This window comes from Eleutherodactylus coqui, chromosome 11, assembly GCF_035609145.1.
Source record: "Eleutherodactylus coqui strain aEleCoq1 chromosome 11, aEleCoq1.hap1, whole genome shotgun sequence".
In the NCBI taxonomy this organism is placed as follows: domain Eukaryota; kingdom Metazoa; phylum Chordata; class Amphibia; order Anura; family Eleutherodactylidae; genus Eleutherodactylus; species Eleutherodactylus coqui.
The window spans coordinates 53,783,028-53,808,031 of record NC_089847.1 but is presented as its reverse complement, the minus strand read 5'-3'; the positions used below and the strand labels follow the sequence as shown (position 1 = coordinate 53,808,031).

The 25,004-nt window shown below is 45.1% G+C and overlaps 4 non-coding genes across 4 annotated transcripts; all 4 read left to right on the top strand.

Annotated features, from left to right (window-relative positions):
* The first annotated feature begins 1,313 nt into the window (after positions 1-1,313).
* Positions 1,314-1,385, top strand: TRNAD-GUC (transfer RNA aspartic acid (anticodon GUC)). The gene has a single exon. It is a non-coding gene; the product is annotated as a tRNA-Asp (tRNA).
* Positions 1,386-7,547: 6,162 nt separating this feature from the next.
* Positions 7,548-7,619, top strand: TRNAD-GUC (transfer RNA aspartic acid (anticodon GUC)). The gene has a single exon. It is a non-coding gene; the product is annotated as a tRNA-Asp (tRNA).
* Positions 7,620-8,503: 884 nt separating this feature from the next.
* On the top strand, positions 8,504-8,575 carry TRNAD-GUC (transfer RNA aspartic acid (anticodon GUC)). The gene has a single exon. It is a non-coding gene; the product is annotated as a tRNA-Asp (tRNA).
* A 12,902-nt stretch (positions 8,576-21,477) lies between these two features.
* Positions 21,478-21,549, top strand: TRNAD-GUC (transfer RNA aspartic acid (anticodon GUC)). Its single transcript has one exon. It is a non-coding gene; the product is annotated as a tRNA-Asp (tRNA).
* Positions 21,550-25,004: the final 3,455 nt, after the last annotated feature.

The window sequence follows — 25,004 nt, the reverse complement described above, 5'->3', positions numbered from 1 at the left end:
ATCTCAAGAAGAAGTGCTTCCTGCTAAATGCTAAGAAGCATGCCACTTTGCTATCCTCTTGCCTATGTACTGTTTACAACACCAGGTTATGTTTTTCTGCATTTCACCTCCAAACAGCGCTTTGTCCCCAGGAATCACTGTAGCTTTACCTTTGGGGAAAGAGAAAAAGTCTGATTTGTCAGACTTGAGATTTCTTTAGCTGGACTTTGCAGTTAGATGACTCAAGATATCATCTGTGGAAGCTATTTTTCTTTTGGCAGAACATCTGCGTATGTGTAAATAGGCAAAATTCTATCGGTCCCAAGAGTAAATGGGTCTGCCCGAATACTGCCATGCTTTCATCAGCTTCTTCCTCGTTAGTATAGTGGTGAGTATCCCCGCCTGTCACGCGGGAGACCGGGGTTCGATTCCCCGACGGGGAGTGCTTTTCTCGTTTTCTACGAAGCTATTTCCCAAGACTGTCGCCATCTTTGGCAAAGTCCATCTCAAGAAGAAGTGCTTCCTGCTAAATGCTAAGAAGCATGCCACTTTGCTATCCTCTTGCCTATGTACTATTTACAACACCAGGTTATGTTTTTCTGCATTTCACCTCCAAACAGCGCTTTGTCCCCAGGAATCACTGCAGCTTTACCTTTGGGGAAAGAGAAAAAGTCTGATTTGTCAGACTTGAGATTTCTTTAGCTGGACTTTGCAGTTAGATGACTCAAGATATCATCTGTGGAAGCTATTTTTCTTTTGGCAGAACATCTGCATATGTGTAAATGGGCAAAATTCTATCGGTCCCAAGAGTAAATGGGTCTCCCCGAATACTGCCATTTTTCATCAGTTTCTTCCTAGTTAGTATAGTGGTGAGTATCCCCACCTGTCACGCGGGAGACCGGGGTTCGATTCCCCGACGGGGAGTGCTTTTCTCGTTTTCTACGAAGCTATTTCCCAAGACTGTCGCCATCTTTGACAAAGTCCATCTCAAGAAGAAGTGCTTCCTGCTAAATGCTAAGAAGCATGCCACTTTGCTATCCTCTTGCCTATGTACTATTTACAACACCAGGTTATGTTTTTCTGCATTTCACCTCCAAACAGCGCTTTGTCCCCAGGAATCACTGCAGCTTTACCTTTGGGGAAAAGGAAAAAGTCTGATTTGTCAGACTTGAGATTTCTTTAGCTGGACTTTGCAGTTAGATGACTCAAGATATCATCTGTGGAAGCTATTTTTCTTTTGGCAGAACATCTGCGTATGTGTAAATGGGCAAAATTCTATCGGTCCCAAGAGTAAATGGGTCTGCCCGAATACTGCCATGCTTTCATCAGCTTCTTCCTCGTTAGTATAGTGGTGAGTATTCCCGCCTGTCACGCGGGAGACCGGGGTTCGATTCCCCGACGGGGAGTGCTTTTCTCGTTTTCTCCGAAGCTATTTCCCAAGACTGTCGCCATCTTTGACAAAGTCCATCTCAAGAAGAAGTGCTTCCTGCTAAATGCTAAGAAGCATGCCACTTTGCTATCCTCTTGCCTATGTACTATTTACAACACCAGGTTATGTTTTTCTGCATTTCACCTCCAAACAGCGCTTTGTCCCCAGGAATCACTGCAGCTTTACCTTTGGGGAAAAGGAAAAAGTCTGATTTGTCAGACTTGAGATTTCTTTAGCTGGACTTTGCAGTTAGATGACTCAAGATATCATCTGTGGAAGCTATTTTTCTTTTGGCAGAACATCTGCGTATGTGTAAATGGGCAAAATTCTATCGGTCCCAAGAGTAAATGGGTCTGCCCGAATACTGCCATGCTTTCATCAGCTTCTTCCTCGTTAGTATAGTGGTGAGTATCCCTGCCTGTCACGCGGGAGACCGGGGTTCGATTCCCCGACGGGGAGTGCTTTTATCGTTTTCTACGAAGCTATTTCCCAAGACTGTCGCCATCTTTGGCAAAGTCCATCTCAAGAAGAAGTGCTTCCTGCTAAATGCTAAGAAGCATGCCACTTTGCTATCCTCTTGCCTATGTACTGTTTACAACACCAGGTTATGTTTTTCTGCATTTCACCTCCAAACAGCGCTTTGTCCCCAGGAATCACTGCAGCTTTACCTTTGGGGAAAGAGAAAAAGTCTGATTTGTCAGACTTGAGATTTCTTTAGCTGGACTTTGCAGTTAGATGACTCAAGATATCATCTGTGGAAGCTATTTTTTTTTTGGCAGAACATCTGCGTATGTGTAAATGGGCAAAATTCTATCGGTCCCAAGAGTAAATGGGTCTGCCCGAATACTGCCATGCTTTCATCAGCTTCTTCCTCGTTAGTATAGTGGTGAGTATCCCCGCCTGTCACGCGGGAGATCGGGGTTCGATTCCCCGACGGGGAGTGCTTTTCTCATTTTCTACGAAGCTATTTCCCAAGACTGTCGCCATCTTTGACAAAGTCCATCTCAAGAAGAAGTGCTTCCTGCTAAATGCTAAGAAGCATGCCACTTTGCTATCCTCTTGCCTATGTACTATTTACAACACCAGGTTATGTTTTTCTGCATTTCACCTCCAAACAGCGCTTTGTCCCCAGGAATCACTGCAGCTTTACCTTTGGGGAAAAGGAAAAAGTCTGATTTGTCAGACTTGAGATTTCTTTAGCTGGACTTTGCAGTTAGATGACTCAAGATATCATCTGTGGAAGCTATTTTTCTTTTGGCAGAACATCTGCGTATGTGTAAATGGGCAAAATTCTATCGGTCCCAAGAGTAAATGGGTCTGCCCGAATACTGCCATGCTTTCATCAGCTTCTTCCTCGTTAGTATAGTGGTGAGTATCCCCGCCTGTCACGCGGGAGACCGGGGTTCGATTCCCCGACGGGGAGTGCTTTTCTCGTTTTCTACGAAGCTATTTCCCAAGACTGTCGCCATCTTTGACAAAGTCCATCTCAAGAAGAAGTGCTTCCTGCTAAATGCTAAGAAGCATGCCACTTTGCTATCCTCTTGCCTATGTACTATTTACAACACCAGGTTATGTTTTTCTGCATTTCACCTCCAAACAGCGCTTTGTCCCCAGGAATCACTGCAGCTTTACCTTTGGGGAAAAGGAAAAAGTCTGATTTGTCAGACTTGAGATTTCTTTAGCTGGACTTTGCAGTTAGATGACTCAAGATATCATCTGTGGAAGCTATTTTTCTTTTGGCAGAACATCTGCGTATGTGTAAATGGGCAAAATTCTATCGGTCCCAAGAGTAAATGGGTCCGCCCGAATACTGCCATGCTTTCATCAGCTTCTTCCTCGTTAGTATAGTGGTGAGTATCCCCGCCTGTCACGCGGGAGACCGGGGTTCGATTCCCCGACGGGGAGTGCTTTTCTCGTTTTCTACGAAGCTATTTCCCAAGACTGTCGCCATCTTTGGCAAAGTCCATCTCAAGAAGAAGTGCTTCCTGCTAAATGCTAAGAAGCATGCCACTTTGCTATCCTCTTGCCTATGTACTATTTACAACACCAGGTTATGTTTTTCTGCATTTCACCTCCAAACAGCGCTTTGTCCCCAGGAATCACTGCAGCTTTACCTTTGGGGAAAAGGAAAAAGTCTGATTTGTCAGACTTGAGATTTCTTTAGCTGGACTTTGCAGTTAGATGACTCAAGATATCATCTGTGGAAGCTATTTTTCTTTTGGCAGAACATCTGCGTATGTGTAAATGGGCAAAATTCTATCGGTCCCAAGAGTAAATGGGTCTGCCCGAATACTGCCATGCTTTCATCAGCTTCTTCCTCGTTAGTATAGTGGTGAGTATCCCCGCCTGTCACGCGGGAGACCGGGGTTCGATTCCCCGACGGGGAGTGCTTTTCTCGTTTTCTACGAAGCTATTTCCCAAGACTGTCGCCATCTTTGACAAAGTCCATCTCAAGAAGAAGTGCTTCCTGCTAAATGCTAAGAAGCATGCCACTTTGCTATCCTCTTGCCTATGTACTATTTACAACACCAGGTTATGTTTTTCTGCATTTCACCTCCAAACAGCGCTTTGTCCCCAGGAATCACTGCAGCTTTACCTTTGGGGAAAGAGAAAAAGTCTGATTTGTCAGACTTGAGATTTCTTTAGCTGGACTTTGCAGTTAGATGACTCAAGATATCATCTGTGGAAGCTATTTTTCTTTTGGCAGAACATCTGCGTATGTGTAAATGGGCAAAATTCTATCGGTCCCAAGAGTAAATGGGTCCGCCCGAATACTGCCGTGCTTTCATCAGCTTCTTCCTCGTTAGTATAGTGGTGAGTATCCCCGCCTGTCACGCGGGAGACCGGGGTTCGATTCCCCGACGGGGAGTGGTTTTCTACGAAGCTATTTCCCAAGACTGTCGCCATCTTTGACAAAGTCCATCTCAAGAAGAAGTGCTTCCTGCTAAATGCTAAGAAGCATGCCACTTTGCTATCCTCTTGCCTATGTACTATTTACAACACCAGGTTATGTTTTTCTGCATTTCACCTCCAAACAGCGCTTTGTCCCCAGGAATCACTGCAGCTTTACCTTTGGGGAAAGAGAAAAAGTCTGATTTGTCAGACTTGAGATTTCTTTAGCTGGACTTTGCAGTTAGATGACTCAAGATATCATCTGTGGAAGCTATTTTTCTTTTGGCAGAACATCTGCGTATGTGTAAATGGGCAAAATTCTATCGGTCCCAAGAGTAAATGGGTCTGCCCGAATACTGCCATGCTTTCATCAGCTTCTTCCTCGTTAGTATAGTGGTGAGTATCCCCGCCTGTCACGCGGGAGACCGGGGTTCGATTCCCCGACGGGGAGTGCTTTTCTCGTTTTCTACGAAGCTATTTCCCAAGACTGTCGCCATCTTTGACAAAGTCCATCTCAAGAAGAAGTGCTTCCTGCTAAATGCTAAGAAGCATGCCACTTTGCTATCCTCTTGCCTATGTACTATTTACAACACCAGGTTATGTTTTTCTGCATTTCACCTCCAAACAGCGCTTTGTCCCCAGGAATCACTGCAGCTTTACCTTTGGGGAAAGAGAAAAAGTCTGATTTGTCAGACTTGAGATTTCTTTAGCTGGACTTTGCAGTTAGATGACTCAAGATATCATCTGTGGAAGCTATTTTTCTTTTGGCAGAACATCTGCGTATGTGTAAATGGGCAAAATTCTATCGGTCCCAAGAGTAAATGGGTCCGCCCGAATACTGCCGTGCTTTCATCAGCTTCTTCCTCGTTAGTATAGTGGTGAGTATCCCCGCCTGTCACGCGGGAGACCGGGGTTCGATTCCCCGACGGGGAGTGGTTTTCTACGAAGCTATTTCCCAAGACTGTCGCCATCTTTGACAAAGTCCATCTCAAGAAGAAGTGCTTCCTGCTAAATGCTAAGAAGCATGCCACTTTGCTATCCTCTTGCCTATGTACTATTTACAACACCAGGTTATGTTTTTCTGCATTTCACCTCCAAACAGCGCTTTGTCCCCAGGAATCACTGCAGCTTTACCTTTGGGGAAAGAGAAAAAGTCTGATTTGTCAGACTTGAGATTTCTTTAGCTGGACTTTGCAGTTAGATGACTCAAGATATCATCTGTGGAAGCTATTTTTCTTTTGGCAGAACATCTGCGTATGTGTAAATGGGCAAAATTCTATCGGTCCCAAGAGTAAATGGGTCCGCCCGAATACTGCCGTGCTTTCATCAGCTTCTTCCTCGTTAGTATAGTGGTGAGTATCCCCGCCTGTCACGCGGGAGACCGGGGTTCGATTCCCCGACGGGGAGTGGTTTTCTACGAAGCTATTTCCCAAGACTGTCGCCATCTTTGACAAAGTCCATCTCAAGAAGAAGTGCTTCCTGCTAAATGCTAAGAAGCATGCCACTTTGCTATCCTCTTGCCTATGTACTATTTACAACACCAGGTTATGTTTTTCTGCATTTCACCTCCAAACAGCGCTTTGTCCCCAGGAATCACTGCAGCTTTACCTTTGGGGAAAGAGAAAAAGTCTGATTTGTCAGACTTGAGATTTCTTTAGCTGGACTTTGCAGTTAGATGACTCAAGATATCATCTGTGGAAGCTATTTTTCTTTTGGCAGAACATCTGCGTATGTGTAAATGGGCAAAATTCTATCGGTCCCAAGAGTAAATGGGTCTGCCCGAATACTGCCATGCTTTCATCAGCTTCTTCCTCGTTAGTATAGTGGTGAGTATCCCCGCCTGTCACGCGGGAGACCGGGGTTCGATTCCCCGACGGGGAGTGCTTTTCTCGTTTTCTACGAAGCTATTTCCCAAGACTGTCGCCATCTTTGACAAAGTCCATCTCAAGAAGAAGTGCTTCCTGCTAAATGCTAAGAAGCATGCCACTTTGCTATCCTCTTGCCTATGTACTATTTACAACACCAGGTTATGTTTTTCTGCATTTCACCTCCAAACAGCGCTTTGTCCCCAGGAATCACTGCAGCTTTACCTTTGGGGAAAGAGAAAAAGTCTGATTTGTCAGACTTGAGATTTCTTTAGCTGGACTTTGCAGTTAGATGACTCAAGATATCATCTGTGGAAGCTATTTTTCTTTTGGCAGAACATCTGCGTATGTGTAAATGGGCAAAATTCTATCGGTCCCAAGAGTAAATGGGTCCGCCCGAATACTGCCGTGCTTTCATCAGCTTCTTTCTCGTTAGTATAGTGGTGAGTATCCCCGCCTGTCACGCGGGAGACCGGGGTTCGATTCCCCGACGGGGAGTGGTTTTCTACGAAGCTATTTCCCAAGACTGTCGCCATCTTTGACAAAGTCCATCTCAAGAAGAAGTGCTTCCTGCTAAATGCTAAGAAGCATGCCACTTTGCTATCCTCTTGCCTATGTACTATTTACAACACCAGGTTATGTTTTTCTGCATTTCACCTCCAAACAGCGCTTTGTCCCCAGGAATCACTGCAGCTTTACCTTTGGGGAAAGAGAAAAAGTCTGATTTGTCAGACTTGAGATTTCTTTAGCTGGACTTTGCAGTTAGATGACTCAAGATATCATCTGTGGAAGCTATTTTTCTTTTGGCAGAACATCTGCGTATGTGTAAATGGGCAAAATTCTATCGGTCCCAAGAGTAAATGGGTCTGCCCGAATACTGCCATGCTTTCATCAGCTTCTTCCTCGTTAGTATAGTGGTGAGTATCCCCGCCTGTCACGCGGGAGACCGGGGTTCGATTCCCCGACGGGGAGTGCTTTTCTCGTTTTCTACGAAGCTATTTCCCAAGACTGTCGCCATCTTTGACAAAGTCCATCTCAAGAAGAAGTGCTTCCTGCTAAATGCTAAGAAGCATGCCACTTTGCTATCCTCTTGCCTATGTACTGTTTACAACACCAGGTTATGTTTTTCTGCATTTCACCTCCAAACAGCGCTTTGTCCCCAGGAATCACTGCAGCTTTACCTTTGGGGAAAGAGAAAAAGTCTGATTTGTCAGACTTGAGATTTCTTTAGCTGGACTTTGCAGTTAGATGACTCAAGATATCATCTGTGGAAGCTATTTTTCTTTTGGCAGAACATCTGCGTATGTGTAAATGGGCAAAATTCTATCGGTCCCAAGAGTAAATGGGTCCGCCCGAATACTGCCATGCTTTCATCAGCTTCTTCCTCGTTAGTATAGTGGTGAGTATGCCCGCCTGTCACGCGGGAGACCGGGGTTCGATTCCCCGACGGGGAGTGGTTTTCTACGAAGCTATTTCCCAAGACTGTCGCCATCTTTGACAAAGTCCATCTCAAGAAGAAGTGCTTCCTGCTAAATGCTAAGAAGCATGCCACTTTGCTATCCTCTTGCCTATGTACTATTTACAACACCAGGTTATGTTTTTCTGCATTTCACCTCCAAACAGCGCTTTGTCCCCAGGAATCACTGCAGCTTTACCTTTGGGGAAAGAGAAAAAGTCTGATTTGTCAGACTTGAGATTTCTTTAGCTGGACTTTGCAGTTAGATGACTCAAGATATCATCTGTGGAAGCTATTTTTCTTTTGGCAGAACATCTGCGTATGTGTAAATGGGCAAAATTCTATCGGTCCCAAGAGTAAATGGGTCTGCCCGAATACTGCCATGCTTTCATCAGCTTCTTCCTCGTTAGTATAGTGGTGAGTATCCCCGCCTGTCACGCGGGAGACCGGGGTTCGATTCCCCGACGGGGAGTGCTTTTCTCGTTTTCTACGAAGCTATTTCCCAAGACTGTCGCCATCTTTGACAAAGTCCATCTCAAGAAGAAGTGCTTCCTGCTAAATGCTAAGAAGCATGCCACTTTGCTATCCTCTTGCCTATGTACTGTTTACAACACCAGGTTATGTTTTTCTGCATTTCACCTCCAAACAGCGCTTTGTCCCCAGGAATCACTGCAGCTTTACCTTTGGGGAAAGAGAAAAAGTCTGATTTGTCAGACTTGAGATTTCTTTAGCTGGACTTTGCAGTTAGATGACTCAAGATATCATCTGTGGAAGCTATTTTTCTTTTGGCAGAACATCTGCGTATGTGTAAATGGGCAAAATTCTATCGGTCCCAAGAGTAAATGGGTCCGCCCGAATACTGCCATGCTTTCATCAGCTTCTTCCTCGTTAGTATAGTGGTGAGTATGCCCGCCTGTCACGCGGGAGACCGGGGTTCGATTCCCCGACGGGGAGTGCTTTTCTCGTTTTCTACGAAGCTATTTCCCAAGACTGTCGCCATCTTTGACAAAGTCCATCTCAAGAAGAAGTGCTTCCTGCTAAATGCTAAGAAGCATGCCACTTTGCTATCCTCTTGCCTATGTACTATTTACAACACCAGGTTATGTTTTTCTGCATTTCACCTCCAAACAGCGCTTTGTCCCCAGGAATCACTGCAGCTTTACCTTTGGGGAAAGAGAAAAAGTCTGATTTGTCAGACTTGAGATTTCTTTAGCTGGACTTTGCAGTTAGATGACTCAAGATATCATCTGTGGAAGCTATTTTTCTTTTGGCAGAACATCTGCGTATGTGTAAATGGGCAAAATTCTATCGGTCCCAAGAGTAAATGGGTCCACCCGAATACTGCCATGCTTTCATCAGCTTCTTCCTTGTTAGTATAGTGGTGAGTATCCCCGCCTGTCACGCGGGAGACCGGGGTTCGATTCCCCGACGGGGAGTGCTTTTCTCGTTTTCTACGAAGCTATTTCCCAAGACTGTCGCCATCTTTGACAAAGTCCATCTCAAGAAGAAGTGCTTCCTGCTAAATGCTAAGAAGCATGCCACTTTGCTATCCTCTTGCCTATGTACTATTTACAACACCAGGTTATGTTTTTCTGCATTTCACCTCCAAACAGCGCTTTGTCCCCAGGAATCACTGCAGCTTTACCTTTGGGGAAAGAGAAAAAGTCTGATTTGTCAGACTTGAGATTTCTTTAGCTGGACTTTGCAGTTAGATGACTCAAGATATCATCTGTGGAAGCTATTTTTCTTTTGGCAGAACATCTGCGTATGTGTAAATGGGCAAAATTCTATCGGTCCCAAGAGTAAATGGGTCCGCCCGAATACTGCCATGCTTTCATCAGCTTCTTCCTCGTTAGTATAGTGGTGAGTATCCCCGCCTGTCACGCGGGAGACCGGGGTTCGATTCCCCGACGGGGAGTGCTTTTCTCGTTTTCTACGAAGCTATTTCCCAAGACTGTCGGCATCTTTGACAAAGTCCATCTCAAGAAGAAGTGATTCCTGCTAAATGCTAAGAAGCATGCCACTTTGCTATCCTCTTGCCTATGTACTATTTACAACACCAGGTTATGTTTTTCTGCATTTCACCTCCAAACAGCGCTTTGTCCCCAGGAATCACTGCAGCTTTACCTTTGGGGAAAAGGAAAAAGTCTGATTTGTCAGACTTGAGATTTCTTTAGCTGGACTTTGCAGTTAGATGACTCAAGATATCATCTGTGGAAGCTATTTTTCTTTTGGCAGAACATCTGCGTATGTGTAAATGGGCAAAATTCTATCGGTCCCAAGAGTAAATGGGTCTGCCCGAATACTGCCATGCTTTCATCAGCTTCTTCCTCGTTAGTATAGTGGTGAGTATCCCCGCCTGTCACGCGGGAGACCGGGGTTCGATTCCCCGACGGGGAGTGCTTTTCTCGTTTTCTACGAAGCTATTTCCCAAGACTGTCGCCATCTTTGACAAAGTCCATCTCAAGAAGAAGTGCTTCCTGCTAAATGCTAAGAAGCATGCCACTTTGCTATCCTCTTGCCTATGTACTATTTACAACACCAGGTTATGTTTTTCTGCATTTCACCTCCAAACAGCGCTTTGTCCCCAGGAATCACTGCAGCTTTACCTTTGGGGAAAGAGAAAAAGTCTGATTTGTCAGACTTGAGATTTCTTTAGCTGGACTTTGCAGTTAGATGACTCAAGATATCATCTGTGGAAGCTATTTTTCTTTTGGCAGAACATCTGCGTATGTGTAAATGGGCAAAATTCTATCGGTCCCAAGAGTAAATGGGTCTGCCCGAATACTGCCATGCTTTCATCAGCTTCTTCCTCGTTAGTATAGTGGTGAGTATCCCCGCCTGTCACGCGGGAGACCGGGGTTCGATTCCCCGACGGGGAGTGCTTTTCTCGTTTTCTACGAAGCTATTTCCCAAGACTGTCGCCATCTTTGACAAAGTCCATCTCAAGAAGAAGTGCTTCCTGCTAAATGCTAAGAAGCATGCCACTTTGCTATCCTCTTGCCTATGTACTATTTACAACACCAGGTTATGTTTTTCTGCATTTCACCTCCAAACAGCGCTTTGTCCCCAGGAATCACTGCAGCTTTACCTTTGGGGAAAGAGAAAAAGTCTGATTTGTCAGACTTGAGATTTCTTTAGCTGGACTTTGCAGTTAGATGACTCAAGATATCATCTGTGGAAGCTATTTTTCTTTTGGCAGAACATCTGCGTATGTGTAAATGGGCAAAATTCTATCGGTCCCAAGAGTAAATGGGTCCGCCCGAATACTGCCATGCTTTCATCAGCTTCTTCCTCGTTAGTATAGTGGTGAGTATCCCCGCCTGTCACGCGGGAGACCGGGGTTCGATTCCCCGACGGGGAGTGCTTTTCTCGTTTTCTACGAAGCTATTTCCCAAGACTGTCGCCATCTTTGACAAAGTCCATCTCAAGAAGAAGTGATTCCTGCTAAATGCTAAGAAGCATGCCACTTTGCTATCCTCTTGCCTATGTACTATTTACAACACCAGGTTATGTTTTTCTGCATTTCACCTCCAAACAGCGCTTTGTCCCCAGGAATCACTGCAGCTTTACCTTTGGGGAAAAGGAAAAAGTCTGATTTGTCAGACTTGAGATTTCTTTAGCTGGACTTTGCAGTTAGATGACTCAAGATATCATCTGTGGAAGCTATTTTTCTTTTGGCAGAACATCTGCGTATGTGTAAATGGGCAAAATTCTATCGGTCCCAAGAGTAAATGGGTCTGCCCGAATACTGCCATGCTTTCATCAGCTTCTTCCTCGTTAGTATAGTGGTGAGTATCCCCGCCTGTCACGCGGGAGACCGGGGTTCGATTCCCCGACGGGGAGTGCTTTTCTCGTTTTCTACGAAGCTATTTCCCAAGACTGTCGCCATCTTTGACAAAGTCCATCTCAAGAAGAAGTGCTTCCTGCTAATTGCTAAGAAGCATGCCACTTTGCTATCCTCTTGCCTATGTACTATTTACAACACCAGGTTATGTTTTTCTGCATTTCACCTCCAAACAGCGCTTTGTCCCCAGGAATCACTGCAGCTTTACCTTTGGGGAAAGAGAAAAAGTCTGATTTGTCAGACTTGAGATTTCTTTAGCTGGACTTTGCAGTTAGATGACTCAAGATATCATCTGTGGAAGCTATTTTTCTTTTGGCAGAACATCTGCGTATGTGTAAATGGGCAAAATTCTATCGGTCCCAAGAGTAAATGGGTCTGCCCGAATACTGCCATGCTTTCATCAGCTTCTTCCTCGTTAGTATAGTGGTGAGTATCCCCGCCTGTCACGCGGGAGACCGGGGTTCGATTCCCCGACGGGGAGTGCTTTTCTCGTTTTCTACGAAGCTATTTCCCAAGACTGTCGCCATCTTTGACAAAGTCCATCTCAAGAAGAAGTGCTTCCTGCTAAATGCTAAGAAGCATGCCACTTTGCTATCCTCTTGCCTATGTACTATTTACAACACCAGGTTATGTTTTTCTGCATTTCACCTCCAAACAGCGCTTTGTCCCCAGGAATCACTGCAGCTTTACCTTTGGGGAAAGAGAAAAAGTCTGATTTGTCAGACTTGAGATTTCTTTAGCTGGACTTTGCAGTTAGATGACTCAAGATATCATCTGTGGAAGCTATTTTTCTTTTGGCAGAACATCTGCGTATGTGTAAATGGGCAAAATTCTATCGGTCCCAAGAGTAAATGGGTCCGCCCGAATACTGCCATGCTTTCATCAGCTTCTTCCTCGTTAGTATAGTGGTGAGTATCCCCGCCTGTCACGCGGGAGACCGGGGTTCGATTCCCCGACGGGGAGTGCTTTTCTCGTTTTCTACGAAGCTATTTCCCAAGACTGTCGCCATCTTTGACAAAGTCCATCTCAAGAAGAAGTGATTCCTGCTAAATGCTAAGAAGCATGCCACTTTGCTATCCTCTTGCCTATGTACTATTTACAACACCAGGTTATGTTTTTCTGCATTTCACCTCCAAACAGCGCTTTGTCCCCAGGAATCACTGCAGCTTTACCTTTGGGGAAAAGGAAAAAGTCTGATTTGTCAGACTTGAGATTTCTTTAGCTGGACTTTGCAGTTAGATGACTCAAGATATCATCTGTGGAAGCTATTTTTCTTTTGGCAGAACATCTGCGTATGTGTAAATGGGCAAAATTCTATCGGTCCCAAGAGTAAATGGGTCTGCCCGAATACTGCCATGCTTTCATCAGCTTCTTCCTCGTTAGTATAGTGGTGAGTATCCCCGCCTGTCACGCGGGAGACCGGGGTTCGATTCCCCGACGGGGAGTGCTTTTCTCGTTTTCTACGAAGCTATTTCCCAAGACTGTCGCCATCTTTGACAAAGTCCATCTCAAGAAGAAGTGCTTCCTGCTAATTGCTAAGAAGCATGCCACTTTGCTATCCTCTTGCCTATGTACTATTTACAACACCAGGTTATGTTTTTCTGCATTTCACCTCCAAACAGCGCTTTGTCCCCAGGAATCACTGCAGCTTTACCTTTGGGGAAAGAGAAAAAGTCTGATTTGTCAGACTTGAGATTTCTTTAGCTGGACTTTGCAGTTAGATGACTCAAGATATCATCTGTGGAAGCTATTTTTCTTTTGGCAGAACATCTGCGTATGTGTAAATGGGCAAAATTCTATCGGTCCCAAGAGTAAATGGGTCTGCCCGAATACTGCCATGCTTTCATCAGCTTCTTCCTCGTTAGTATAGTGGTGAGTATCCCCGCCTGTCACGCGGGAGACCGGGGTTCGATTCCCCGACGGGGAGTGCTTTTCTCGTTTTCTACGAAGCTATTTCCCAAGACTGTCGCCATCTTTGACAAAGTCCATCTCAAGAAGAAGTGCTTCCTGCTAAATGCTAAGAAGCATGCCACTTTGCTATCCTCTTGCCTATGTACTATTTACAACACCAGGTTATGTTTTTCTGCATTTCACCTCCAAACAGCGCTTTGTCCCCAGGAATCACTGCAGCTTTACCTTTGGGGAAAGAGAAAAAGTCTGATTTGTCAGACTTGAGATTTCTTTAGCTGGACTTTGCAGTTAGATGACTCAAGATATCATCTGTGGAAGCTATTTTTCTTTTGGCAGAACATCTGCGTATGTGTAAATGGGCAAAATTCTATCGGTCCCAAGAGTAAATGGGTCCGCCCGAATACTGCCGTGCTTTCATCAGCTTCTTCCTCGTTAGTATAGTGGTGAGTATCCCCGCCTGTCACGCGGGAGACCGGGGTTCGATTCCCCGACGGGGAGTGGTTTTCTACGAAGCTATTTCCCAAGACTGTCGCCATCTTTGACAAAGTCCATCTCAAGAAGAAGTGCTTCCTGCTAAATGCTAAGAAGCATGCCACTTTGCTATCCTCTTGCCTATGTACTATTTACAACACCAGGTTATGTTTTTCTGCATTTCACCTCCAAACAGCGCTTTGTCCCCAGGAATCACTGCAGCTTTACCTTTGGGGAAAGAGAAAAAGTCTGATTTGTCAGACTTGAGATTTCTTTAGCTGGACTTTGCAGTTAGATGACTCAAGATATCATCTGTGGAAGCTATTTTTCTTTTGGCAGAACATCTGCGTATGTGTAAATGGGCAAAATTCTATCGGTCCCAAGAGTAAATGGGTCTGCCCGAATACTGCCATTCTTTCATCAGCTTCTTCCTCGTTAGTATAGTGGTGAGTATCCCCGCCTGTCACGCGGGAGACCGGGGTTCGATTCCCCGACGGGGAGTACTTTTCTCGTTTTCTACGAAGCTATTTCCCAAGACTGTCGCCATCTTTGACAAAGTCCATCTCAAGAAGAAGTGCTTCCTGCTAAATGCTAAGAAGCATGCCACTTTGCTATCCTCTTGCCTATGTACTATTTACAACACCAGGTTATGTTTTTCTGCATTTCACCTCCAAACAGCGCTTTGTCCCCAGGAATCACTGCAGCTTTACCTTTGGGGAAAGAGAAAAAGTCTGATTTGTCAGACTTGAGATTTCTTTAGCTGGACTTTGCAGTTAGATGACTCAAGATATCATCTGTGGAAGCTATTTTTCTTTTGGCAGAACATCTGCGTATGTGTAAATGGGCAAAATTCTATCGGTCCCAAGAGTAAATGGGTCTGCCCGAATACTGCCATGCTTTCATCAGCTTCTTCCTCGTTAGTATAGTGGTGAGTATCCCTGCCTGTCACGCGGGAGACTGGGGTTCGATTCCCTGACGGGGAGTGCTTTTCTCGTTTTCTACGAAGCTATTTCCCAAGACTGTCGCCATCTTTGGCAAAGTCCATCTCAAGAAGAAGTGCTTCCTGCTAAATGCTAAGAAGCATGCCACTTTGCTATCCTCTTGCCTATGTACTGTTTACAACACCAGGTTATGTTTTTCTGCATTTCACCTCCAAACAGCGCTTTGTCCCCAGGAATCACTGCAGCTTTACCTTTGGGGAAAGAGAAAAAGTCTGATTTGTCAGACTTGAGATTTCTTTAGCTGGACTTTGCAGTTAGATGACTCAAGATATCATCTGTGGAAGCTATTTTTCTTTTGGCAGAACATCTGCGTATGTGTAAATGGGCAAAATTCTATCGGTCCCAAGAGTAAATGGGTCCGCCCGAATACTGCCGTGCTTTCATCAGCTTCTTCCTCGTTAGTATAGTGGTGAGTATCCCCGCCTGTCACGCGGGAGACCGGGGTTCGATTCCCCGACGGGGAGTGGTTTTCTACGAAGCTATTTCCCAAGACTGTCGCCATCTTTGACAAAGTCCATCTCAAGAAGAAGTGCTTCCTGCTAAATGCTAAGAAGCATGCCACTTTGCTATCCTCTTGCCTATGTACTATTTACAACACCAGGTTATGTTTTTCTGCATTTCACCTCCAAACAGCGCTTTGTCCCCAGGAATCACTGCAGCTTTACCTTTGGGGAAAGAGAAAAAGTCTGATTTGTCAGACTTGAGATTTCTTTAGCTGGACTTTGCAGTTAGATGACTCAAGATATCATCTGTGGAAGCTATTTTTCTTTTGGCAGAACATCTGCGTATGTGTAAATGGGCAAAATTCTATCGGTCCCAAGAGTAAATGGGTCTGCCCGAATACTGCCATTCTTTCATCAGCTTCTTCCTCGTTAGTATAGTGGTGAGTATCCCCGCCTGTCACGCGGGAGACCGGGGTTCGATTCCCCGACGGGGAGTACTTTTCTCGTTTTCTACGAAGCTATTTCCCAAGACTGTCGCCATCTTTGACAAAGTCCATCTCAAGAAGAAGTGCTTCCTGCTAAATGCTAAGAAGCATGCCACTTTGCTATCCTCTTGCCTATGTACTATTTACAACACCAGGTTATGTTTTTCTGCATTTCACCTCCAAACAGCGCTTTGTCCCCAGGAATCACTGCAGCTTTACCTTTGGGGAAAGAGAAAAAGTCTGATTTGTCAGACTTGAGATTTCTTTAGCTGGACTTTGCAGTTAGATGACTCAAGATATCATCTGTGGAAGCTATTTTTCTTTTGGCAGAACATCTGCGTATGTGTAAATGGGCAAAATTCTATCGGTCCCAAGAGTAAATGGGTCTGCCCGAATACTGCCATGCTTTCATCAGCTTCTTCCTCGTTAGTATAGTGGTGAGTATCCCCGCCTGTCACGCGGGAGACCGGGGTTCGATTCCCCGACGGGGAGTGCTTTTCTCGTTTTCTACGAAGCTATTTCCCAAGACTGTCGCCATCTTTGACAAAGTCCATCTCAAGAAGAAGTGCTTCCTGCTAAATGCTAAGAAGCATGCCACTTTGCTATCCTCTTGCCTATGTACTATTTACAACACCAGGTTATGTTTTTCTGCATTTCACCTCCAAACAGCGCTTTGTCCCCAGGAATCACTGCAGCTTTACCTTTGGGGAAAGAGAAAAAGTCTGATTTGTCAGACTTGAGATTTCTTTAGCTGGACTTTGCAGTTAGATGACTCAAGATATCATCTGTGGAAGCTATTTTTCTTTTGGCAGAACATCTGCGTATGTGTAAATGGGCAAAATTCTATCGGTCCCAAGAGTAAATGGGTCCGCCCGAATACTGCCGTGCTTTCATCAGCTTCTTCCTCGTTAGTATAGTGGTGAGTATCCCCGCCTGTCACGCGGGAGACCGGGGTTCGATTCCCCGACGGGGAGTGCTTTTCTCGTTTTCTACGAAGCTATTTCCCAAGACTGTCGCCATCTTTGACAAAGTCCATCTCAAGAAGAAGTGATTCCTGCTAAATGCTAAGAAGCATGCAACTTTGCTATCCTCTTGCCTATGTACTATTTACAACACCAGGTTATGTTTTTCTGCATTTCACCTCCAAACAGCGCTTTGTCCCCAGGAATCACTGCAGCTTTACCTTTGGGGAAAAGGAAAAAGTCTGATTTGTCAGACTTGAGATTTCTTTAGCTGGACTTTGCAGTTAGATGACTCAAGATATCATCTGTGGAAGCTATTTTTCTTTTGGCAGAACATCTGCGTATGTGTAAATGGGCAAAATTCTATCGGTCCCAAGAGTAAATGGGTCTGCCCGAATACTGCCATGCTTTCATCAGCTTCTTCCTCGTTAGTATAGTGGTGAGTATCCCCGCCTGTCACGCGGGAGACCGGGGTTCGATTCCCCGACGGGGAGTGCTTTTCTCGTTTTCTACGAAGCTATTTCCCAAGACTGTCGCCATCTTTGACAAAGTCCATCTCAAGAAAAAGTGCTTCCTGCTAATTGCTAAGAAGCATGCCACTTTGCTATCCTCTTGCCTATGTACTATTTACAACACCAGGTTATGTTTTTCTGCATTTCACCTCCAAACAGCGCTTTGTCCCCAGGAATCACTGCAGCTTTACCTTTGGGGAAAGAGAAAAAGTCTGATTTGTCAGACTTGAGATTTCTTTAGCTGGACTTTGCAGTTAGATGACTCAAGATATCATCTGTGGAAGCTATTTTTCTTTTGGCAGAACATCTGCGTATGTGTAAATGGGCAAAATTCTATCGGTCCCAAGAGTAAATGGGTCCGCCCGAATACTGCCGTGCTTTCATCAGCTTCTTCCTCGTTAGTATAGTGGTGAGTATCCCCGCCTGTCACGCGGGAGACCGGGGTTCGATTCCCCGACGGGGAGTGGTTTTCTACGAAGCTATTTCCCAAGACTGTCGCCATCTTTGACAAAGTCCATCTCAAGAAGAAGTGCTTCCTGCTAAATGCTAAGAAGCATGCCACTTTGCTATCCTCTTGCCTATGTACTATTTACAACACCAGGTTATGTTTTTCTGCATTTCACCTCCAAACAGCGCTTTGTCCCCAGGAATCACTGCAGCTTTACCTTTGGGGAAAGAGAAAAAGTCTGATTTGTCAGACTTGAGATTTCTTTAGCTGGACTTTGCAGTTAGATGACTCAAGATATCATCTGTGGAAGCTATTTTTCTTTTGGCAGAACATCTGCGTATGTGTAAATGGGCAAAATTCTATCGGTCCCAAGAGTAAATGGGTCCGCCCGAATACTGCCGTGCTTTCATCAGCTTCTTCCTCGTTAGTATAGTGGTGAGTATCCCCGCCTGTCACGCGGGAGACCGGGGTTCGATTCCCCGACGGGGAGTGCTTTTCTCGTTTTCTACGAAGCTATTTCCCAAGACTGTCGCCATCTTTGACAAAGTCCATCTCAAGAAGAAGTGATTCCTGCTAAATGCTAAGAAGCATGCAACTTTGCTATCCTCTTGCCTATGTACTATTTACAACACCAGGTTATGTTTTTCTGCATTTCACCTCCAAACAGCGCTTTGTCCCCAGGAATCACTGCAGCTTTACCTTTGGGGAAAAGGAAAAAGTCTGATTTGTCAGACTTGAGATTTCTTTAGCTGGACTTTGCAGTTAGATGACTCAAGATATCATCTGTGGAAGCTATTTTTCTTTTGGCAGAACATCTGCGTATGTGTAAATGGGCAAAATTCTATCGGTCCCAAGAGTAAATGGGTCTGCCCGAATACTGCCATGCTTTCATCAGCTTCTTCCTCGTTAGTATAGTGGTGAGTATCCCCGCCTGTCACGCGGGAGACCGGGGTTCGATTCCCCGACGGGGAGTGCTTTTCTCGTTTTCTACGAAGCTATTTCCCAAGACTGTCGCCATCTTTGACAAAGTCCATCTCAAGAAGAAGTGCTTCCTGCTAAATGCTAAGAAGCATGCCACTTTGCTATCCTCTTGCCTATGTACTATTTACAACACCAGGTTATGTTTTTCTGCATTTCACCTCCAAACAGCGCTTTGTCCCCAGGAATCACTGCAGCTTTACCTTTGGGGAAAGAGAAAAAGTCTGATTTGTCAGACTTGAGATTTCTTTAGCTGGACTTTGCAGTTAGATGACTCAAGATATCATCTGTGGAAGCTATTTTTCTTTTGGCAGAACATCTGCGTATGTGTAAATGGGCAAAATTCTATCGGTCCCAAGAGTAAATGGGTCTGCCCGAATACTGCCATGCTTTCATCAGCTTCTTCCTCGTTAGTATAGTGGTGAGTATCCCCGCCTGTCACGCGGGAGACCGGGGTTCAATTCCCCGACGGGGAGTGCTTTTCTCGTTTTCTACGAAGCTATTTCCCAAGACTGTCGCCATCTTTGACAAAGTCCATCTCAAGAAGAAGTGCTTCCTGCTAAATGCTAAGAAGCATGCCACTTTGCTATCCTCTTGCCTATGTACTATTTACAACACCAGGTTATGTTTTTCTGCATTTCACCTCCAAACAGCGCTTTGTCCCCAGGAATCACTGCAGCTTTACCTTTGGGGAAAGAGAAAAAGTCTGATTTGTCAGACTTGAGATTTCTTTAGCTGGACTTTGCAGTTAGATGACTCAAGATATCATCTGTGGAAGCTATTTTTCTTTTGGCAGAACATCTGCGTATGTGTAAATGGGCAAAATTCTATCGGTCCCAAGAGTAAATGGGTCCGCCCGAATACTGCCGTGCTTTCATCAGCTTCTTCCTCGTTAGTATAGTGGTGAGTATCCCCGCCTGTCACGCGGGAGACCGGGGTTCGATTCCCCGACGGGGAGTGCTTTTCTCGTTTTCTACGAAGCTATTTCCCAAGACTGTCGCCATCTTTGACAAAGTCCATCTCAAGAAGAAGTGATTCCTGCTAAATGCTAAGAAGCATGCAACTTTGCTATCCTCTTGCCTATGTACTATTTACAACACCAGGTTATGTTTTTCTGCATTTCACCTCCAAACAGCGCTTTGTCCCCAGGAATCACTGCAGCTTTACCTTTGGGGAAAAGGAAAAAGTCTGATTTGTCAGACTTGAGATTTCTTTAGCTGGACTTTGCAGTTAGATGACTCAAGATATCATCTGTGGAAGCTATTTTTCTTTTGGCAGAACATCTGCGTATGTGTAAATGGGCAAAATTCTATCGGTCCCAAGAGTAAATGGGTCTGCCCGAATACTGCCATGCTTTCATCAGCTTCTTCCTCGTTAGTATAGTGGTGAGTATCCCCGCCTGTCACGCGGGAGACCGGGGTTCGATTCCCCGACGGGGAGTGGTTTTCTACGAAGCTATTTCCCAAGACTGTCGCCATCTTTGACAAAGTCCATCTCAAGAAGAAGTGCTTCCTGCTAAATGCTAAGAAGCATGCCACTTTGCTATCCTCTTGCCTATGTACTATTTACAACACCAGGTTATGTTTTTCTGCATTTCACCTCCAAACAGCGCTTTGTCCCCAGGAATCACTGCAGCTTTACCTTTGGGGAAAGAGAAAAAGTCTGATTTGTCAGACTTGAGATTTCTTTAGCTGGACTTTGCAGTTAGATGACTCAAGATATCATCTGTGGAAGCTATTTTTCTTTTGGCAGAACATCTGCGTATGTGTAAATGGGCAAAATTCTATCGGTCCCAAGAGTAAATGGGTCCGCCCGAATACTGCCGTGCTTTCATCAGCTTCTTCCTCGTTAGTATAGTGGTGAGTATCCCCGCCTGTCACGCGGGAGACCGGGGTTCGATTCCCCGACGGGGAGTGGTTTTCTACGAAGCTATTTCCCAAGACTGTCGCCATCTTTGACAAAGTCCATCTCAAGAAGAAGTGCTTCCTGCTAAATGCTAAGAAGCATGCCACTTTGCTATCCTCTTGCCTATGTACTATTTACAACACCAGGTTATGTTTTTCTGCATTTCACCTCCAAACAGCGCTTTGTCCCCAGGAATCACTGCAGCTTTACCTTTGGGGAAAGAGAAAAAGTCTGATTTGTCAGACTTGAGATTTCTTTAGCTGGACTTTGCAGTTAGATGACTCAAGATATCATCTGTGGAAGCTATTTTTCTTTTGGCAGAACATCTGCGTATGTGTAAATGGGCAAAATTCTATCGGTCCCAAGAGTAAATGGGTCCGCCCGAATACTGCCGTGCTTTCATCAGCTTCTTCCTCGTTAGTATAGTGGTGAGTATCCCCGCCTGTCACGCGGGAGACCGGGGTTCGATTCCCCGACGGGGAGTACTTTTCTCGTTTTCTACGAAGCTATTTCCCAAGACTGTCGCCATCTTTGGCAAAGTCCATCTCAAGAAGAAGTGCTTCCTGCTAAATGCTAAGAAGCATGCCACTTTGCTATCCTCTTGCCTATGTACTGTTTACAACACCAGGTTATGTTTTTCTGCATTTCACCTCCAAACAGCGCTTTGTCCCCAGGAATCACTGCAGCTTTACCTTTGGGGAAAGAGAAAAAGTCTGATTTGTCAGACTTGAGATTTCTTTAGCTGGACTTTGCAGTTAGATGACTCAAGATATCATCTGTGGAAGCTATTTTTCTTTTGGCAGAACATCTGCGTATGTGTAAATGGGCAAAATTCTATCGGTCCCAAGAGTAAATGGGTCTGCCCGAATACTGCCATGCTTTCATCAGCTTCTTCCTCGTTAGTATAGTGGTGAGTATGCCCGCCTGTCACGCGGGAGACCGGGGTTCGATTCCCCGACGGGGAGTGCTTTTCTCGTTTTCTACGAAGCTATTTCCCAAGACTGTCGCCATCTTTGACAAAGTCCATCTCAAGAAGAAGTGCTTCCTGCTAAATGCTAAGAAGCATGCCACTTTGCTATCCTCTTGCCTATGTACTATTTACAACACCAGGTTATGTTTTTCTGCATTTCACCTCCAAACAGCGCTTTGTCCCCAGGAATCACTGCAGCTTTACCTTTGGGGAAAGAGAAAAAGTCTGATTTGTCAGACTTGAGATTTCTTTAGCTGGACTTTGCAGTTAGATGACTCAAGATATCATCTGTGGAAGCTATTTTTCTTTTGGCAGAACATCTGCGTATGTGTAAATGGGCAAAATTCTATCGGTCCCAAGAGTAAATGGGTCCGCCCGAATACTGCCGTGCTTTCATCAGCTTCTTCCTCGTTAGTATAGTGGTGAGTATCCCCGCCTGTCACGCGGGAGACCGGGGTTCGATTCCCCGACGGGGAGTGGTTTTCTACGAAGCTATTTCCCAAGACTGTCGCCATCTTTGACAAAGTCCATCTCAAGAAGAAGTGCTTCCTGCTAAATGCTAAGAAGCATGCCACTTTGCTATCCTCTTGCCTATGTACTATTTACAACACCAGGTTATGTTTTTCTGCATTTCACCTCCAAACAGCGCTTTGTCCCCAGGAATCACTGCAGCTTTACCTTTGGGGAAAGAGAAAAAGTCTGATTTGTCAGACTTGAGATTTCTTTAGCTGGACTTTGCAGTTAGATGACTCAAGATATCATCTGTGGAAGCTATTTTTCTTTTGGCAGAACATCTGCGTATGTGTAAATGGGCAAAATTCTATCGGTCCCAAGAGTAAATGGGTCCGCCCGAATACTGCCGTGCTTTCATCAGCTTCTTCCTCGTTAGTATAGTGGTGAGTATCCCCGCCTGTCACGCGGGAGACCGGGGTTCGATTCCCCGACGGGGAGTGGTTTTCTACGAAGCTATTTCCCAAGACTGTCGCCATCTTTGACAAAGTCCATCTCAAGAAGAAGTGCTTCCTGCTAAATGCTAAGAAGCATGCCACTTTGCTATCCTCTTGCCTATGTACTATTTACAACACCAGGTTATGTTTTTCTGCATTTCACCTCCAAACAGCGCTTTGTCCCCAGGAATCACTGCAGCTTTACCTTTGGGGAAAGAGAAAAAGTCTGATTTGTCAGACTTGAGATTTCTTTAGCTGGACTTTGCAGTTAGATGACTCAAGATATCATCTGTGGAAGCTATTTTTCTTTTGGCAGAACATCTGCGAATGTGTAAATGGGCAAAATTCTATCGGTCCCAAGAGTAAATGGGTCTGCCCGAATACTGCCATGCTTTCATCAGCTTCTTCCTCGTTAGTATAGTGGTGAGTATCCCCGCCTGTCACGCGGGAGACCGGGGTTCGATTCCCCGACGGGGAGTGCTTTTCTCGTTTTCTACGAAGCTATTTCCCAAGACTGTCGCCATCTTTGACAAAGTCCATCTCAAGAAGAAGTGATTCCTGCTAAATGCTAAGAAGCATGCCACTTTGCTGTCCTCTTGCCTATGTACTATTTACAACACCAGGTTATGTTTTTCTGCATTTCACCTCCAAACAGCGCTTTGTCCCCAGGAATCACTGCAGCTTTACCTTTGGGGAAAAGGAAAAAGTCTGATTTGTCAGACTTGAGATTTCTTTAGCTGGACTTTGCAGTTAGATGACTCAAGATATCATCTGTGGAAGCTATTTTTCTTTTGGCAGAACATCTGCGTATGTGTAAATGGGCAAAATTCTATCGGTCCCAAGAGTAAATGGGTCTGCCCGAATACTGCCATGCTTTCATCAGCTTCTTCCTCGTTAGTATAGTGGTGAGTATCCCCGCCTGTCACGCGGGAGACCGGGGTTCGATTCCCCGACGGGGAGTGCTTTTCTCGTTTTCTACGAAGCTATTTCCCAAGACTGTCGCCATCTTTGACAAAGTCCATCTCAAGAAGAAGTGCTTCCTGCTAAATGCTAAGAAGCATGCCACTTTGCTATCCTCTTGCCTATGTACTATTTACAACACCAGGTTATGTTTTTCTGCATTTCACCTCCAAACAGCGCTTTGTCCCCAGGAATCACTGCAGCTTTACCTTTGGGGAAAGAGAAAAAGTCTGATTTGTCAGACTTGAGATTTCTTTAGCTGGACTTTGCAGTTAGATGACTCAAGATATCATCTGTGGAAGCTATTTTTCTTTTGGCAGAACATCTGCGTATGTGTAAATGGGCAAAATTCTATCGGTCCCAAGAGTAAATGGGTCTGCCCGAATACTGCCATGCTTTCATCAGCTTCTTCCTCGTTAGTATAGTGGTGAGTATCCCCGCCTGTCACGCGGGAGACCGGGGTTCGATTCCCCGACGGGGAGTGCTTTTCTCGTTTTCTACGAAGCTATTTCCCAAGACTGTCGCCATCTTTGACAAAGTCCATCTCAAGAAGAAGTGCTTCCTGCTAAATGCTAAGAAGCATGCCACTTTGCTATCCTCTTGCCTATGTACTATTTACAACACCAGGTTATGTTTTTCTGCATTTCACCTCCAAACAGCGCTTTGTCCCCAGGAATCACTGCAGCTTTACCTTTGGGGAAAGAGAAAAAGTCTGATTTGTCAGACTTGAGATTTCTTTAGCTGGACTTTGCAGTTAGATGACTCAAGATATCATCTGTGGAAGCTATTTTTCTTTTGGCAGAACATCTGCGTATGTGTAAATGGGCAAAATTCTATCGGTCCCAAGAGTAAATGGGTCTGCCCGAATACTGCCATGCTTTCATCAGCTTCTTCCTCGTTAGTATAGTGGTGAGTATCCCTGCCTGTCACGCGGGAGACCGGGGTTCGATTCCCCGACGGGGAGTGCTTTTCTCGTTTTCTACGAAGCTATTTCCCAAGACTGTCGCCATCTTTGGCAAAGTCCATCTCAAGAAGAAGTGCTTCCTGCTAAATGCTAAGAAGCATGCCACTTTGCTATCCTCTTCCCTATGTACTGTTTACAACACCAGGTTCTGTTTTTCTGCATTTCACCTCCAAACAGCGCTTTGTCCCCAGGAATCACTGCAGCTTTACCTTTGGGGAAAGAGAAAAAGTCTGATTTGTCAGACTTGAGATTTCTTTAGCTGGACTTTGCAGTTAGATGACTCAAGATATCATCTGTGGAAGCTATTTTTCTTTTGGCAGAACATCTGCGTATGTGTAAATGGGAAAAATTCTATCGGTCCCAAGAGTAAATGGGTCCGCCCGAATACTGCCATGCTTTCATCAGCTTCTTCCTCGTTAGTATAGTGGTGAGTATCCCCGCCTGTCACGCGGGAGACCGGGGTTCGATTCCCCGACGGGGAGTGCTTTTCTCGTTTTCTACGAAGCTATTTCCCAAGACTGTCGCCATCTTTGACAAAGTCCATCTCAAGAAGAAGTGATTCCTGCTAAATGCTAAGAA